Here is a 16,412-nt window from a genome sequence, read left to right as displayed (position 1 = left end):
CTCTCTCTCTCTCTCTCTCTCTCTCTCTCTCTCTCTCTCTCTCTCGTAAATAAATAAAAAAATAAATAAATAAAATAAAGTAGAGTAATCTTCAAAGCAATTTAAAATCAAAGATTGTAAAGGTCTCATGTCTACTAAATCAGTGACATGGGCCTGAACTCTTCCAAAAGGAAAACAAAAACCATGTAATTCAATTTAAAATTGAATCTAATCATCCATTTCACTAATTTCCTGGTGACATCCCTGCAAGTGGTCTTTTTCTTACACTTACTCATTGGTGATAAACTTACACGTTAATGACATTGACCTGAAAGATTTCTTAAAAATCTCATTAACTTATAGTAGTAGAATCTATAGCATTTTAAAGTGTCATTCTGGGATGTGACAGAACAAATTTACTACTTTTTAGTTCCTTAATGACAACTTTTAATTCTGCAAGAATCTTCTCTAAGTAAGTTATAGTCTTCTGCCTTCTCTGACACAGATTCCAGATTAAATCTGGTGTTAGAGTCTGGTATCTAGCAGCACTTTGCTCTACTTCTCTCATAGACTTTTGGCCTATAGCAGGTGAATTTTGTTGGGATTTACTCAAACTATAAAAATAGATGGTGTGGTAGATCAAAGAATCTGTTCGAACATTTATACACAATCTAAGTCTCTCAAATAGTTACTGAATAATATACTCAAATCCAACATTCCATCACAATGAAAGCTTTTGTCATACATCATTAACAGCTCTCGACTCCAATTTTTGTTCAATCAGTTTACAGTAGTGAAAACGTGAATGTGTTTTGGTATTGTTTTTCCTTTCAGTAAATAATCTGCTTATTTTTTTTCTCTTTTTTTACTTTTTATATTTAGTACAGGGTCTACAGGGCCTCACTTCACAGACTGACTTGTAGTGATTCTGTTTTCAGCCTCCCAAGCTCTAGGATTACAGGAGCATGCCACCATACCCAGTCTCAGTCACCATCTGAACATGCCCCAGGGGTGGAGCCAGCACAGCATTCTAGGGATCAAGCCCCAGTCCCTGTGTCTACCTAAGCAGACACTTCAATTCACTAAACTATTTGGTGAGCCTTTTTTCTCTTAAAAAAATTTATAATAATAAAAATGTAGAAAGTAAATAATTTAAATTTCCATATGAAATTACTATATCAAGACCTATGAAAATGATACTCATCACGACTCACACATTTAATGTGTACTTTATAAAGATATTTAGTTGTTTAAAAATTTAAAAAGAAATAAAATAAAATAAAAAGAGGGCTGGCCAGATAGCTCAGTAGACCAAACCGCCTGCTTCGGCAGAGCAAAGTGGCCGATGTTCGATCTGTTGTGTGCCATGTAGGCCCCACCCCCAGGGCACTCTGAGATGGTGATTGAGACTGGGCATGGTGGCACATGCCTGTAATCCCAGCTCTTTGGGAGGCTGAAAACAAGACACTCACTATGAGTCTGATCTGTATAGTGAGACCCTTAGTAGACCCCGTACTAAATACACGTTGTAAAAAGAGATGTTTAGTTGATTCCTAACATCGTTATGTATTTCACAAGGGCCATATGCCAGCATAGGGCCACATATATGCGACTTATGCATAGAGGGGAGTATTTTGGAATTAAAGAAAAATCTCATTTCAAAATAGTTTCCTAGGGCAGGCAAGGGAGTTCAGTGGACTAAGTGCTTGCTTAGGTAAGTGCAGGGGCCAGGGTTGGATCCCTGGCGCTGCATGTCATGCTAGCGCCGCCCCTGGGCATGCTGAGCCAGCAGTGGAGCCTGGGTATAATGGTGCACGCCTGTAATCACAGCACTAGGGAGGCTGAAAACATGAAGATCACTATGCTCCGAGTTGTGTACTGAGACCCTGTCCAAAACAAACAAAAAAAAAAATTAAAGTTTCCTTAAAAAAAGCTTTTCTCTCAAAAAGCTTTGTTTTATAACCTCTGAAAATCATACTAGAAGAACTCATCATTAGAAAGTAACACAAAAAAAGATATCTAATAAAAACCCATTTTTTGTGAGGCGGCATGGAAAACAAATCTGAGGAATTGACACCAGGTAAAAATAATGTGTACTCTCTTCTACTTATCACAGCCAAGCATTTTCAAATGGAAGATAAATAAGTCTTGAGATTATCACCGAATGCTTCTCTGTAAGTCCCTCATTAAGACTTTGGTGCATTAATTTTTTAATTCAGAGGAATACTCAAACAGCCTATTTGTGTTTTTAAAGAGTCACTCTAGCAGTTTCATAATTTATTTCCATCTGCACACCACAAGTGTCACACAGTAGCATGGTATTCATATAGAAACCCAAAAGACCGGATATTACACTTCTGTTCCAATTACAATCATGTCACCAAGCTGAGAAGTATTTTCTGTCAATTACTTTACTGTCCTAAACTTTCCCTTTTCACTTGAGATTGTCTGTGTTTATATTTCTTTCTTATACTCATCCCAGGTATGATAGAAAAATATGGTGAACATTCAATTTTTAAAATTCTGTAATAATAAAAGACATATGGGCATTGATCTTCCTCCAAATATTTCTCTTTGATTCAAACACACTTATGCCATCATTCTTACCACTTTCTTTCATTTTTCTTTTTAAATATTTGAGTTTATTGGTACAATTTAGACATGCATATCAATCACATTCATCACAGGGAATTTGTACCTGTACCTGATAGATCTTGGTACCTCTTTTTCTCCCTGCCCTTTCCCCTTCCTTCAATCCCTCTTCTTATTTACAAAGCTTTGTTCCATTTTTTCCTCCTTTTCTTATTTTTTTCTCTCCCCTCACCTCCTCTCTCCCTAGTTTCCCTTTCCTTTTGAACAATTTCTTCCTATTTCTTAATATCTATTATACATTTTGGTTCTTATTTACACTTCCAGTTTCTCACACCAGAGAAACAATATGATATTTACACATGTATTCCCCATTCATTTCACTAAAAAGTATGGCCTCAAGGTCCATCCAGGGCTAGAAATGTCTTAAGTATAACCTTATTTACAGCTTAGTAGAGCTCTATTGTATGAAAAAACCCCATATCTTTTTTATCCATTTACCAGTTGATGGACATTTGGGGTGTTTCCAAGTTTTAGCTATTAAAAACTGTGCCACTATAAACATTGGTGCATGTATAGCACTGTGGTAAGATACTTTTACTTATTTTGGGAAGATACTAAGAAGGTGAGTATCTGGGTCAAATGGAATTTCTAGTCTTAGTATTTTGAGGTATTGCCACAGATTTCAACACTGATTACATGAGTCTACACTCCCACCAACAGTGGAGAAGGGTTCCTTTCCCCACCCCCAGCATCCCCTTCAGCATTTGTATTGGTTGATTTCTTGATAATGTCTGTTATTTCTGGATCTTACCACTTTCTAAAGCAATAATAGGAGTCCTTTTTCATGAATGATTTGCAGGGGCAGGTTGTCCTGAATTAATGTGTTGAATTAATTTAACATGTTTATCTTTCATAGGCATTTTAACTTTGCACAGTGCCAGATCTGTTAAATAAAGTGAATGAGGCTACAGGATACTTTTAGGGGGCTGCCTTTCTGTGGGATGGTACACGCTGCATCATTCAATGTATGTTTTCATACCTTACAGAGACACTAGCAAAAAACAAGAAAAGGATGCCCAGATATGCTTCAGACAGTGGCAAGAATGATGGGGTATGTTAAAATCAAGGGGTCTTTGACATGGATCAATGTGAATTTTACTGTCTATTTAATATTCACTCTATACGTTGATCAACACTTGTAGTTCTAAGTGGTCTGCATACCATAATTTGACCAGGTTGCCTCTGAGAGAAGGGTAACATAGTGTTTTATCTCCTAATTCTCTGGACAGAAAATGTAAGGTATGTAAGTGGTGATAATACATTTTTAAGCTCCTAAACTAAAATTAAATAATTTAATAATTTTAACATAGCTAAAATTACAGTCATTCAAGATGCAATATACATTATGCAAATCTTTTTTTCTGATATTCAGATTTCATTTTTAGTCAATCATGGGAGTGTACAACTATACTCCTGGCACAGCGGAAAGCTGAGAGAGAAATATGTCATGTCTAAGCCCAGCCTGGGCAACTTAGAAGAAACATGGAAATTCGGCCTCAAAATAAAAACATAAAAATAAATTCACAGGGTCTGGGACTATAGCTCAGTGTGAAGAACCTAATTCATTCCCAAAGACCACACACACACACACACACACACACACACACACACAGTGTTTACATCATGATATAAAGGCCCTAAGGGCAGCACCAGTCAGCTCTGTTCTCAAGTGCTTTAAGCCATCCTTACAGCAATGAAGAAATTACCTTTTGAACTATTAATACAATAATGAAAAATCAAATATTTTCTTATCTTTCAGATGACCAGTGAATTTTAACTGTAAGAAATGACCAAAATCTAATCAACATATAAACAAATACATATGTGAACAAATAAATACATGAATAAATCATGTGTTGTGTCAGAAAAGCCTTGTTTGCTTTTTGAGACAAGATCTTACTATCTTACTAGGTTACCCAGGTTGGTCTAGAACTCCCGGAATCAAGCAATCCTCCTAACTCAGCCCTATGGTTAACCACAGGCATGTTTTCTATTGCCAGTCTATTTACTTTCTACCATTAAGAACTATACAAATGTAACTTTTTAAAATCAGAATTAGTTGTCTTGAATCCCTTAAACAATGTTAATGCCAGGAAGCCTAACACAGGTATTATTGTTTTATCCAGGAAAACACATACCAAAAAAGTTTTTTGGCATCTGGAATATCAAAGAAAGAAAGGAGTTCCTGCTCTGTTCACTGCTTCAAATCCTAAACCAAAAAGTACTTTATCTAAGAATTAAGAACACTGTTCATTCATCTTTCTGGAGAACAAAGTAAATGTATAGAAAAATGGAAAAATTCTCAATTTTTAAAACAAATTTTATATCAGAATTTTGGTCATGATAGAATAGTTTGAAATAGCAATAATACCACTAATTACAACTACAAAGCCAAATGAAATACAGCATATTTAACTCTTCATCTAGTTGTACATGTATTTTTTATCTATCAGACATGCATCATGGATATATTCATGCATCTCCTATTATCTGCTTTTTCTCTGTCTATCCCCCTAGCTGAAGCCACAGGAGACCTGCTGAGTAAATTAGAACCTGAGGGCCCATTCCTGAGAGATAGATTTGTAGAATCTTGCCTACAATTGGCCCTTCTCTGTCTTCAGAGATAATTTCTGACTTGAGCATAGGCCAAACTCATGCAATCACAATCTTAAAGAAAATGAAAATTTAAAAAAACCCTGAAATCAGTATGAATTTGTAAAGGGTATTATAACAAATTGCTATAAATTTGGTGATGAAGAAAAAATTAAAACAACAGAAATGTGCTTTCTCACAGGTTTCTGGAACAGAGACTGAGGGGTTTTTGTTGTTGTTGTTGTTGTTGTTGTTGTTGTTGTTGTTGTTGTTGTTGTTGTTTGCAGAACCGGGGATTGAACTCAGGCCCTTGCACTTGCCGGGGAAGCACTTATTCTACTAAACTATCTCCCCAGCCCCAGAGACTGAGACTGAGGTTTAGTCATAACATCAGAGGATGCTGAAGTGCCCAAGGGAAGCTTTTCCCTGTCTCTTCAGCTACTGCTGCCATCTGCACTGCCTGGCAGTGGGCACACACATCTGATCTGTTTGTCCTTTTATGGTGCCTTCTCCTATCTTTATCTGCTCTGAGTGTCTTCTCTTATATTCAGTTTGGGCTCACTTAGATATCTAAGAACAATTTCTTCATTTCAAATCCTTCATAATCATGCCTGAAAGTACTTTTTTCTAATTAAAGTAACACTTAAATAAAGTAGCTGCCACAGAAGAAAATTCTATCATCTTCATTAAGGATTAAATGCAGCAAAATAGGAATGACCATTGAAATAGAACAGATACTTTTTTATTATCAAATAATGGGATGCTTTTAGAATAAAAACCAGTAAACTATATGTACATCTATAGCTTATCAATATGGATTAATCATGGAAACATAGCATGAAAATAGCCACTGTCTATATAAACTATAAAAACAAAGAGTCATGCTCTGATGTTACAAATCATTGTAGTGGAAATCTTGGACAAGGTGAGTAACTGACATAGTTCATAAGGATGAATTGCTCAGAATTAGGAAAAATCTATTTTTTATATGCACTGGGTATATGTATGTTCAAATTTTAATAATTAATTTGAAACATGCTAATATAATAATCTCAACACTCATGAGGCAAAGCAGGAGGATCCTTGTGCAATCAAGGCCAACCTTATCAACCTTGAACCTTAGTGAGTTCAAGGCCAGTGCTGACCTGCACCATAAGACCCTGTCCATTAAAGCTAAAAGTCAACAAAATTTCTGAGGAAATACTATGATCAATGTACAGTCATATTTGTATGTTATATGTATAAAATGTTCTTTAAAAATAAACAAGATGATTCATTTTTAAAAATTAAGCTTCTGAGAAACCAAGAAAAAACAAATTGAGAAAATTGGTCTAAGACAATTTAAAAATTCATTTTTTAAAGTTTAAACATAACTCAAAAAAGATACAGAATTTGAAAACAAGATAATACAAATGTAACAATGGTTATTATATTACATATTGTTATCTTCAAAGTAGTTGCTTAGATGACTAGATATAGGCATGTAAGATTGATCAAACAATATAAACACTAAATGTTCCTTTCAATGAACTAATAGAAATTAGTAGTACAATTATTTTAGCCATCTTTTTCATGTGTGTGTGTTTGTGTGTGTGCATGTGTGTGTGTTCGTGTATGAGTATTCTTTTCTTCTTTCTCCCATCCTAGCTATTCTTTCCCTTTGAGTAGTTTCTTTCCCTTTCACTATATTTATTATACATTTCAGATTTTATTTACTCTTTCAGTGTCTTACACTGGGGAGAAAATATGTTGTTTATACATATGAGTTGGAGTTGTTTCACTTATGAGTGTGGTATTTGCCTATAGATGCATCAAATTTATCTTTCTTTATAGCTGAATACTCCATTGTATAAAAACACCACATATTTTTTAGCCATTACTCAGTTGATATGCATTTGGGTTGTTTCCAAGATTTAGCTATGAAAAATTGTGCTGCTATGAACAGTATGCACATATACAGCTGTGGTATGATGGGTTTAGTTTTTCTGGGAAAATACCTAGAAGGGGGACACTGGGGTTGAATGGGACCTCTAATCCTAGTTTTTAGAGAAATCCCCACAGATTTCCCTAGTGGTTGTGGCAGTCTACTCTCCCACCAACATTCATTTTACTTCACAGCTGTGCTAGCATTTTTTATTGGTTGAATTTTATGATAGACATTCTTTCTGCAGGGAGATCTCTGTATAGTTTTAATTTGCATTTCTTGGATGACCACTGATTTTTGAGCATTTTTTAATATACTTATTTGCGGGGCCGGGGAGATGGCTCAGTGGAATAAGTGCTTCTCTGGCAAGCACAAGGGCCTGAGTTCAATCCCCGGTTCTTCAAAAAATACATAAATACTTATTTGCTATTTGTAATTCTTCCTCTGAACAGTGTATATTCATCTCAGATGCTCATTTTTTATTTTTTTTGCTTTTTCAGAGTCTAATTTTTCAAATATTCTTTATATGTTCTAGATAGAAGTCCTTATTTTAAGGGACTATTGACTAATATTTTGCCAGTTTGTGGATTTTCTTCTCAGTTTTGTCTTGGTTACCTTTCTCTCTTTGCTGAGATAAAATATGCAACATCCAAATTAATGATGGCAAGATTTATGTGCTCACAGTTTATGGAGATTTCAGTCCATATTTGGCTGGCTCCAAAGCAAGGGCACATGGCAGAGGGCAACAGGTTGTGGAAGCAAAAAACAGTAAACAAGTATTTTTCATACAGTATTGATATGTTAAACTTTAAGTCCCTATAGAATATGACAAAAATTTTAAAAATTAAAATATATTTTAAAAATAGGAATAAAGAATTATATATATTTACACATAAGTCCACAAATACCTCTTCCATGTTATGCCTAAGATGTTTGATATTCAGACAGATGGTGAGGTTAAGCTTAACAGCCTAGGTTGTATGGTAATAACAATAAGCTTCTCTTCTGGATGGTTAACAACCTAAGTTTGCAGAGCAAAATTAGAGAAAAAAGAGGGCCGCAAGGAAAGACAACATTTTGGCCTTAGCCTTCCAAGGTCAATTAAGATTCAGGACAGAGGAGAACTTGTACTGTAACATCATGTACCTCAGTTGTGTCCCAAATTTTCTGATCAAGGAGATTATGGTGCCAAAGAGGAAAGTGATCAATGATGTAAAGTCTGCCTAAGGAGAGTCACCTAGGGAGAAAATATTCTCTCAGGCTTTCACAGAGAGCAAATTGGCCAAGCGATGGCCATGACTCAGCCACATGGCTGACACTGACAAAGGATCTACAAGCTGAGGTACAGGATCTCAGGATAAATCTTGAGGGAATTTGACTGACCCTATCAGATCCAAAAGCTATAATTCTTGTTACATAGGTCTTGCTTTATCTTGGTCTTAATCATCCAGCAGAAAAGTATAAAAATGAAGTACAAGAAATAAAGCCATGTTGTTATGTTGAGCTGTAGGGGACTTAGGTCAACAATTTCTGACATTGCCAGTCAAGCGGAAGACCCAATGCTATTATGGACTACTGGACTATTTTGGAATATTTTGCTGAGTTCACACACCTATAATATTTAAATGATGGAACTAAACAAAAAATGGGTATATAGATGAATGACCATTTTGTATCTATGTATTCAAAATAGTTGGGATAGATATATAGCTACTATCTCTTAATTCGAGGAATAGAAAGAAGCATTTGTTCTAGTAGTGTTTGTAAATAGGATATCATGTCTGCATCTTGTACAACAAATAACCACTAGGAAGGCCATATGCAATGTGTTAATTATTGGAACTGTCCTACCAATTCGATTTGAAACTGTCTCATTGATATTTATTTCTCAATAAAATTATGGAAAAAATAGTTAATAGGAAAAAATAAAAGACATCAAAAAAAAAAAAAAGAGCAAAAACAGAGGAGCAACAGAGAACAAGTTTATTTCCCTGCCTAATACTGAATGCAGACTGCCTACCCTGGAGTGTGTATAACACTCACACCCATAATCCCAGTATTAGATCACAAAGCAATCATAAAGCCCACCCCATGACTGCATGAAGTCATTGGGGGTATATAAAGATACGGACCATAACAACTCTGTTGGATATTTTCTTTGATGTGAAAACATTTTTTTTTATAAAATGAGATCTTGGTGGTTGATTCTTTGAAGTACTTCCCATGCAGTTTGGTTTTTGTTCATGAACTCTGAGCCTGCCCCGACATCTTCAAAATTTCTATCTACATCCTCCTACAGTATATTTAGTGGTTATATTTTAATATTTAAATATTAAGTCCATTTTGACTGCATGCTGTGCATGGTGATAAGCATGGGTTTAATTTTAGCCTTCGGCATGTGGAAAGCCAGTTTTTCCAGCACCATTTGTTAATGTGGCTATCTATCTCTCTTGCAGTGAATATGGATGGGCCCTTTGTCAAAGGTATGGTGGACGACTGTGTTTGTACTTGCCTCTGCATTTTCTAATCTATTCCATTGATCCTCAGATCAGTGGGGTTTTGTTTGTGTGTTTGTTTGTTTTGCGTTTATCATGATGATTTTATCACAGCAGCTTTGCATTATAATTTCATCTCAGGAACTGTGATATCTCTTGCCTTACTTTTGTTGCCCAGGGTTACTTTTGCTATTCTTGGTCACTTATGCTTCCAGAAGAATTTTAGGAATTAAACATTGAATGTATAGTATTTATGTATACTTTGGATTACAACAGAGTTTTAAACTTTAAATTGATGATACATATCTCTTTATTTAAAAATGCATCCAGATGACAACCACACTCAGATTGGTGTAAGAGTGAGTAGGATATGCAGAAATATCAAAGATAAAAATGAAACCCCATGCTCTTGAATATTTTTTCATAGAGAAAAGATATGTGTGCAGATTATTTAATGAAGAAAGCAATAGTGCACATTTACAGATTTGAATAATGGAAAAAGCATAAAATACTGTAATAACTTAATTCTCTACCATCCCTTCAGCATTTAAAAGAGTGATAATATGATAATATGAAGAATTGGCAACATAGTCAGCTTCTGAGACTATTTGCTCCCAAGACCGAGTGTGTCTATCAAAATATTTGGTAACCAACACTTTCTGTAGAAATCATTCTAGATATTTCATCTTTAGAAAACATTTTTCACCATTTGCATACATTTCATATTTTCCCTTAATCTTGTTTCTAAGTAAATTTCTAAAATGTAATGTAAAATGCTCATATTTGAATATTTTTTTAGCCAAGCCCAACAAAGTAATTTACAATGGTACAAGATAGGAAAAACAATTTATCTTCACTTATCAAAGCAAAGATACAGGATAGGAAATTTATTATCAAAATAATTTTAGAGATATTCATTATAGCATAAAATTTTCCCCCACTTTATCAAATAAGAGTTGAATTATCACTCACTGTCATTTCAGGATAAACACTGTGAAAACCAAATATATCATGTTTCTAAAGAGAAACTAAAGAATATGGTAATTATGTGTACATTCCAATACAATATTGACAAATACAACTACATACTTCTATCTATATATTAAAAAAATCCCCTTAAATATCAAGTTAATACACCAATCTTTGTTATTTATCAAGATTGGAGACAGTAAATGTGAGATAGCTTTGAGAAAGAAAATTAATTCTGTTTTTTCTATAAATATTTTTGAGTACTCACAATGTACATATATTTCAATATTCCATAATTATAAACTTATAAAATACTAGCCATATCATTTTATCCTGCAGCATAATTTATAAATAAAATAAAATAAAATAAAATAAAACCTCACAATACACTGTTCTTAAAATATGTTGCATTAAATTGTGTCCACCACAGTCAAGGAAAAATGACAACAAATTTTTTTAATGTAATTAATTTGTATGATAAGAAGTATAGCAGTTCTTATCCAGTTAAACAGTAGATCACACACAAAGACTTCGCTGACATACCACTTAACAGCTCTGACCACGGTCTTTGTGCAAAACAGCCACAATGGAATCCATTCTGATTACCAGTTCCATATAAAAATGCTAATCCCTGAATGTTCAAATTGGCTAAATGAAAGACCTTAGATACAACCAACAATATTCCCCTAAGGCATAAGACTCAAGTAATAAAGGTAACATAATAACACCAAGGCAATGTAAATTCTTAGTTAATATTTTTCCGTTTTCTCAAATCCTCTTCAATCTCTTTAATCAAGTATCAACATTGTAAAAATGGCCACACTCCCAAAATTGTTATACAGATTCAATGCAAACCCAAATACCACTAGTATACCTCCTAGAGCTAGAGAAAACATTTTTCAAATTCATTTGGAACCACAAGAGACCCAGAATATCAAAAGCAATCCTGGAAAAGAAAAAAAAGGCAGGAATTATCACAATCCCTGACCTGAAGCTACCCTATGAAGTTACTATGCTAAAAAAACCAACATGGTACTGACAGACAAACTGAGGATCAGTGGAACAGATTAGTAGATGTAAACAGAACTGCAAACACACTCAGCCACCTTATCTTTGATAAATGGGGCAAACATGTTCACTGAAAGAGAGATTGCCTCTTTTTTAATTTTTTTTATTTTTTTCAAAGTTTTATTGATAAACAGATAGCAATGAGACAGTTTCAAATCAAATCGGAAGTACAGTTTCAACAAATAATACACTGCTCTTTAATAAGTGGTTTGGAAAAACTAGCTTTCCACATGCCATAGACTAAAACTAGACCCATGCTTATCACCATACAGAAAGATATGGTCAAAATTGATCAAAGATTTAAATTTTAAAACAGAAACACTAAATATATATATATATATATATATATATATATATATTTTAGTAAAGGGTCTACAGGGTCTCAACACAGATCTGACTTGTAGTAAGCCTCCTGCTTTCAGCCTCCCAAGAACTAGGATGACAGGGACACACCACCACCCAGTCTCAGTCACTGTGTCAGCATGCCCCAGGGGCGAGGCCAGCACAGCAGGCCAGGGGATCAAACCCAGGTCCCAGCAACTGCCTAAACAGACACTTTAGTCCCCTGAGCCATCTGGCCAGCCCTTAGAAATAGTAAATCTTCTGGAGGAAAATTATATAGAAATCTTAAGGACAAAGGGATAGGTAGAGAGTTCATGAACCAAAACCAAACTGCATGGGAAATACTTCAAAGAATCAACAACAGAGATCTGATCTTTTTGAAAAGTTTCTGCACTTCAAAGCATATCTCTAGAAGAGTAAAAAGAAAGCCCATAAACTGAGAAAAAAAATAGAGCCAACTGTCCCACCAACAAAAGCCTTCTATCTAGCACTTATAAAGAATTAAAAAATTAGGGCCCCCAAATTCAAAGACACAATCCAAAAATGGGCATCTGAGACGAATGTACACTGCTCAGAGGAAGAAATATAGATGACAAGAAAATATATGAAAAAATGTTCAACATCATTAGTCAGTTGAGAAATGCAAATTAAAACAATATTGAGAATCCATCTCACCACAGAAAGAATGGTTAACATCAAGAAGTAAGCCGAGGGCTGGGGAGATGGCTCAGTAGAATAAGCGCTTGCCTGGCAAGTGCCAGGGCCTGAGTTCAATACCCAGTTCCACCAAAAAAAATAAATGTTTAAAAAAAAATAAAAAAAAAAAAAAAAAAAGAAGCCAGTCAATAACAAATGCTGGAGAGGATGTGGAGAAAAAGGTACCCTTCTTCACTGATGGTGCCCCTATAGAAATAAGCATGGAGATTCCTTCAAAAGTTAGGATTGGAGACCCCATTCAAGTCCACTACCCCCCACTTGGGTATTTTTGCAGAAAAACTGAAAACCTCATATTGCAGTGATGTATGTGTACTATGTCTGTAGTATTACAATTTGTCATAGCTAAATCCTGGAAACAACCCAAACGCCCATCAACCGAAGAATGGATAAAGAAGTGTGATATTTTTACACAATGGAGTATTATTCAGCTATAAAGCAGGATAAATTTCAGTCTTTTGACAGTAAGTGGATGCAACTATAGGACATACTCTTAAGTGAAATAAATTAGACCCGCATGTACAAACATCATATTGTCTCCTTAGTGTGAGAACCTGAAAGGGAAGAATGGAATCTCAATGGTACAATAGATACTGGGAAAAGGGAATTAACTTGTTCAAAAGGAAAGAGTTACTGAGTTGAGGAGGACAGGAGAGGGAGTCGGGGAAAGGGATTTATCTAGACATGTAAACAGGGTGCTTTGGACAACTGTACTGTGCATTTCTGCGGGTATATCAAAAGGCACAGATAATACTTAATTTGTCTTGTCTTCTTTTTCAATTGTTTATACTTTTTTTCTTAATTCCTTATATAATTCTTTCTTTCATTCTTCTCTAATTTTACATGCATATAACTGGTACTATGAATAATTGGTTGGAAGATAAAATTATGTATTGTAGCAAATACCGTGAAATTCATATTTGCTTGTTAAGTGAAATTCTGTATTGCTAGTAATTTTTTTCTGTTTTAATCCTCATTTGTACTCCTTTAAAAAAATAAAAAATAAAGTCTTAGTTTAAAAAAATCTGGAGATTTTCCAAAGTTCTTCATATGTAACTGACGCTATTATGTCTGACAATAAGATTTGTGTGCAGAGCTATAGGTATATATTGTTAAGCTATAGAAGTTAGAAGTTAATCAGGATACACATCAGAATTTACACATCAGAATTTACACATACAGAACTCACATCCTCATCCTTTTCCTAAACACATTTTCACCAGTGAAGTGGCCTATGAGTGGTGGCATGGAAGGAGGTATTATCTGGTCATCATTCAAGCCCTTAAAAACTAATAGCTGATTCCCTTTCTGGGAAGTCAAAAAGGTTAACAGTGTCAGCAGAATTGTCTTTCCAGGGCAGCTTCTAAGCTGGAATGGAGCTGAGGGGAAAATGAGAACCACTGCATAGGAAACTTCTTTTCTGTTTACTCTCAGTATGCAGATTTTAGTTAAACAAAAGTAATTCTAGCTAACTGTCTTCATCTATGTTTATACCCTTGAAAGATAAAAAGAAAATAGGATTCCGTTTTCTATTTAAATTTAAAGTTGTGGGACGGGAGAGGTAGCTTGAACTTCTAAGTTCCTGCTTGGCAAGCACAAGGACCCAGGTTAGAGCCCAGGTACCACATGTCACACCAGCCACCGAAAGTAGGTGTGGAAGGGAATGCCTGTAATCCTAGTGCTGGGGTGCTGAGACAGGAAGATCGCTATGAATCCAAGGTGCACAGCAAGACCTTGTACCAAATTTTAAAAATGATTAAGAAGACTTTGAAGAGGTGGCAGGGCAGCAGAGAGAGCAAGAGAAAGTGAAGAAAGACTGAAGAAAGCCACTAAGCAATTGATTTCTGGACCAATAATATGTCGGAAGATTTTGTGATAAAGGACTACATTGATTCATTAATATTTTCTTTTCTCTTTTTCCCCCTTTGGTGCATAAGTAGTGAAGAGATGGATCTATGTAACTGGAGAGCAGGCATAAGACAGCATAAATAGCTGCTCCTCCTAAACACAAATTGAATCTAGCCATTCTCTGCACAAATATGTATACACATGTGCATGAAATTGTATAACAGTTTGAGTTACGTAACAAATAGCTTTGTCCATCTGCTTGATAAGGGATTCAATGGCCATGGAGAATTAGTCTTATTCTCAGTAGCATAAGCGTTGTTTCTTACACTTAAGTTATCCATACAATTTTATGCTTCATAAACAATGTACACTAACTTTGTAACTAGCTTTGTGAACAAATTCATATGCTGCCCTAAGTTTAGGAAAAAAAGAAGCCCAGTGCTATTGTAGTGACCTGCCTATGCAACCAGAATCCAAATACAGGTTGTTCTTGGCCCTTCTGACTGGAGCATTTCTGAAATGCCAACTGTATCTTCATCGAACTTACAACGTACACACATCTTCACCTCTAGCTTCAGTAGTTTCCCATTTCACTGTGGTAACTTCTTTCTTTAAAGTGTGCTGAACTTCTTATCAGAGAAATAACTCTGCTGCATATATCTTAATCTTTGGGTAATGATTTGCTCATTTAACTGTATTTTAATTACTTCAAGAAAATCTACAAATACCACCTTTACCTAAAAGTTACAGGAATTAAACAAAATATTCCTGAATGCTATTCAATAACATTGCTTGAAAGTTATATTTTACTTCACAATAAATTGGATCTTTTTGAGTCTCTTCCTACTTCGTCATCTTTCTCCACTTTCACCCATCTTCCCTTGCTCTTTCTCTCCCACCTTCCCCTCACCACCTTCCTTTTCTTCCTCTTCTTTTTCTTCTTCTTCATTCATCTTCTTCTTCCTTGCCTTGTTTCTTCTTCCTATTCTGTTCCTTTTTCCTTTTCTCTCTCTCATCTTCCTTTTTTATCTCCTCCTTCTTCTCCTGTCTCTTTCTCCATCAGCAACATAATTTGATATTAAAACATTATTATCTTCCAATTTACAGACTTTAAATTTTGTCAGTTATCTTAAACATGATCACTATATAAAATTCAGAATTGTATATTCACTCATCATTCTCCTTTAATTGGAAAGCCAGCCTTTCTCTGCATTTCATGATAGGTATTTTTGAAGCTATTTTACCAATGTTCTTAATTTTTATTTGTCCAGAGTTTCTTTATAATTACATTAACTGTTTTCCCCATGATTACACCCAGGCCAAACACCTTAGGCAAGGACAGAGACAATGCTAACTTCTGAGGTCATCACAGCAGGGGGTGCATGCTGGGCTTCTACCATTACTACTGATATTCAGCTCTTAGGTAAAGTGATTATTTACTAATTCTGATCATCTGTGAAGTTGTCCTTTCACACTTTGAATTAGAACATAATCCCTGAGCTCTGTAGACTGGGCTCACCCATCTACACCACCTTTCTCATTTAGGTGAAAGAAGACACTGGAATAGGAAAGGAATGCCCCTTGTTTATTTGGAATGGATTTAAAAGCTGAGTTGTGGAAAAGTCCTTTTGGCAGCGAGGGAGAATAAACTTTGTGCTGGAGATCTGCCCTACAGGCCTATTGCGTAATTGTTACTCACACTGCCCACTGGCAAAACCAGGAGAGGAACCTTCCTGGATCCTCACCGGAAGAATGTGTGTGGCTCCTTAAAGGAAAGGCTAGGTGTGTACACGTAACAAGGACAGACACTATAGCTCCTAGAAGTTTCT

At 35.2% G+C, this 16,412-nt stretch overlaps 1 protein-coding gene across 1 annotated transcript in view; it reads right to left on the bottom strand.

Annotated features, from left to right (window-relative positions):
- The window catches only part of Thsd7b (thrombospondin type 1 domain containing 7B), a 1,039,160-nt gene that overhangs the window by 573,024 nt on the left and 449,724 nt on the right, over positions 1 to 16,412 (bottom strand). The gene's annotated exons all lie outside the window — the stretch shown is intronic.

Source organism: Octodon degus, unplaced genomic scaffold, assembly GCF_000260255.1.
Source record: "Octodon degus isolate 3935 unplaced genomic scaffold, OctDeg1.0 scaffold00014, whole genome shotgun sequence".
Lineage (NCBI taxonomy): Eukaryota > Metazoa > Chordata > Mammalia > Rodentia > Octodontidae > Octodon > Octodon degus.
The sequence above is the reverse complement of the archived record's forward strand: the minus strand, read 5'-3'. Positions and strand labels throughout refer to the sequence as shown.